Below are 3,609 nucleotides of genomic sequence, written 5' to 3'. Positions count from 1 at the left end.
GAAATTTTTCTGAAGGCCCATGTACATTGCCAGAAAGTATATGTAATTACTTCAACTTTTTCAGCTTGCATGACCAAAAGTCTTAAGCACAGTTGTACACACTTGTAAAAGTGTCATTCATACATAAAAGGAAAAAAAACACAGTGAGATGCATTGTGCAAATATGAATGTGTTACACTAAATGGGATCGTCAGACAGAGTAAATCCTCAAACAGGTACACAGAGCATAAAATCAGAAAGATCTGGACTTTCCCCTCCTTTTCCCTTTCTTTTGTTTGCCACCAGGGCCAGAAACGTGGCTACTGCTTTGGTAACTGAATTATCAACTTTATCAGATAAGAGAACAGAAATTGACCAAAGCAGGGAGGGAAGCTTTCCAGAAAGTATATGAAAAGCTGGGGACCTCTGAGACGCCACAATCTAATGCTGAAGAGAGAGATTTTTCTCTGTCAGGTTTAAAATAAAAAGGCCTCATCTTTATCCAAGGCCTGTTTGGACAACAGGAAAACGTCACATCACCCCATTGGCAGGAACTTTCCCGGGCACTAATTAAATTAAATTAAACGGAGCCAAAATTTAGACAGAGCTAATTTATTTATTTATTTATTAGATTTGTATCCCGCCCTTCCCAGATGGGCTCAGGGCGGCTTCCAACAGCGGCAAATGCCATAACAAACAGTTAAAACAGTATAAAACAATCTATAAATAAAGTGCGGTGCTCTAGGTATTAACTTATCTCTCCAAGATGGGATCCTTTTATCACCTAGCCTGGCAGCCTATATTCTTGGTCACCTAGGCGTCTTCCCAGGGCCAGTTCACTTATCGATCTAATCCACCGTCATAGATGGCAACTCGGTGGTGGACAGAGCGTGACCTCCCCCCCAGGTGACTCTGAGGCGGGCAGGCGGGGGGCTAGAAGGATCTGGAAGGCATTTTAATGCCTCCCCGTGCATTCCCTGGCCAGTCCAAGGGCTGGCTTGCCCGGGCTCCCCGTAGCCAAGGAACGCCCAGGCAAGCCAAGGGAAGGCATGGGGTTTGGCCTAATATTCTAATGAGTTTCTGCTGTTTGGTGTGGCTTATTATGCTAATGAGTTCTTGCTGGGCTTTGTCTACAAAAAAGCCCTGTTCCAGATAAATGGAAACCTGGCAGGTGTAGGCGGTTCCCCAGAACTCACAGTATTTCCCCCATTTGCAGACCTTATGAAATGGTGTAAAGTAGCTCACAGCCATCTGGTTGGTGCTTTCTGCTGCCCCACAAATTACTAGAATAATAGTTGTTTTGTGTGTGTGTGTGTTTTTGCTAAACGTTGCTCTTTTATTTAAACAAATGCATTTATTGCCATGAAATATCAATGATGTTTTAATTAAGATCTTTAATTTTTGATATGGTGGGGCATAAATATTTATGAGGGAGCTTGTGAGAAGCGGCATATTAAAACAGGTGTTTTACGGGGCGCTCAGAAATGAGGGCAGCCAGCATTAAACATGGAATGTCTTAATTATTTAGGAGGTTGAATTTGCTTTTCTGTTAAAATCCCTTGCCCCTTCACATCATGGGGTAGTAGCGTTGACGTAGGAGGACTTGTTAGATTGTCAGGGCTGCTGCCACAACTGGTTCATCTTTCGGCCTCCTTCATTTTTCAAACGCATAGCCCGGCTTCCAACCTAACTAAAATGGGGGCATAAAAGCTATCGGGGGGGCACACTAGGGACACAGGAAAGTAACTTGACAGTTTCTTTCATGAGAGGGACTCAAGGTAGCAGCAGGCAGTGCAGTCTTTATTTTTATTTTTTAAAACATTTCTATTGCTTTACTAAACTACACACCTATAGGGTTTGATGGGAACAAACTAAAACTACGAGTAGCAAGAGATCGTTAATACAATGGTTTAAAGTAAGGATAATTCCCTATTGTCAAAGTAGTAATGCATGAGAGTTAATACAATAGTTTTATAGAAGATTGAGCGAGTGTTCACAAACAAATTTGCTTAGAGTGTATGCTTCTTAGTTTAGGGTTATTAGTTCCTGATAATTATCAGACCATTTGAGTTTCATTATTTTACTTATTTCCGTGCTCTACATTTCTTTTCAAAGTTCTTTTTTTTGGGGGGGGGCTTAGAAGCCATAGCCCCTAGTTCTGCTTCAAAATCTAAGGATTCAGCTGACAAAGAGTTGGTAGAACTTTCTTCTGTTTTGTCGTCTTCTTTTTCTGCATCGTCATCCTCCAGTTTCTTTCCCCCCCTTTTTAAAAAAATTAAACTCTTTATTAAGATAATGTTATTAACATACAAACTTTGCAACAATATGATGTACTAAAAGAAGTTCAAATAGTAAAATTGAGTATGTAAGTTAGTTTTTATATCAAAGAGCCAAGAACAAACTAAGAATTCCTCAAAAATAATGTACTAGACTGTGCCTTTGCGCGATCGGTAAAGATAATCTCTATAATTTATGAGTTGCCTGAAGGTACTGTCCACTGTTAAGGATGTGAAGCTCAATTAAGAGTGTCCTCCAGTTTCTCAGATCCATCTTTAATTTGTTGGTGGTGCTCAAGATATTTTTTCACTTTAAAGACAGAGTCATTTTTTTATTTTTTGCCGTTGAGATTGAAAGTAAGCCCTTCCGGGATTAACCATCTGTATGGGGTGTTCTGTTCTTGAAGAAACCATGCAAGGTCTCTGTACTGTCTTCTTTTTCTGATCACAAATGGAATGTCTTTTAACATTTTAGTTTGTTCTACTTGGATTTTCAAAACAGTTCCGCTTGTCACTTTCAGGATTAAGTCTCTTATTGACCTTTTTGAGAATTTAACGAATATTTACCCGGGCAGCTTATTTTTTATATATATATTCTGGATATGTATGGAATACTATATCCATTTTCTTTCGTATCGCTTCTGCTGTTAAGCCTACCACAGGGGGGGCAGTTCTTTGCTTAAAATCCCTTTCAGGTTTTCACCTTTCTGCTCAGAAATGTTCTGAAATCTCAGGACATATGCTGATTTTTCCATGTGGACGGATAGCAATTGATGATTCTCAGTGGTGGCACTCAAGGAGGAAAACAATAGTGTCATGGGGTGGATGGTTTTCATGGGGACATCATCATGGGGACAGGTTTTCAACTGGAAATGACATCACAGCATTGGTGCCACCACTGTTTCCCTCCCAACCATAAAATACTTTTCATTTCAGATACTCTAATGACCCAGTGGTCTTGGACAACATCAATCCTATTAATCCTACCCTCTAATTCTGCTGTTATGTTGAAGCCACAAATTTTGTTGAACCAGGATTAATGTGCCACCCCATTGATCTCCAGGGTTGATTCGGCAGCCCTAAAACAACTGTGTGAAGTCAATTATCCTTAAAGGGCTGTCTCAGGTCCTTCAGTAAGGAAAGCCAGTTTGGTGTAGTGTTTAATAACATGAACTCTAATCTGGGAGATCTGGGTTTGATTTCCCACTCCTCCACATGCAGCCAGCTGGTGTGACCGTGGGTCAGTCATAAGTTCTTTCAGAGCTCTTCTCTCCAGGGCAGTTCTCGAGAGAGCTCTCTCAGCCCCACCTACCTCACAGGGTGTCTGTTGTGGGGAAGGGAAGGGAAAGGGATT

Source organism: Gekko japonicus, unplaced genomic scaffold, assembly GCF_001447785.1.
Source record: "Gekko japonicus isolate JY-2015 unplaced genomic scaffold, Gekko_japonicus_V1.1 scaffold2359, whole genome shotgun sequence".
Lineage (NCBI taxonomy): Eukaryota > Metazoa > Chordata > Lepidosauria > Squamata > Gekkonidae > Gekko > Gekko japonicus.
The sequence above is the reverse complement of the archived record's forward strand: the minus strand, read 5'-3'. Positions refer to the sequence as shown.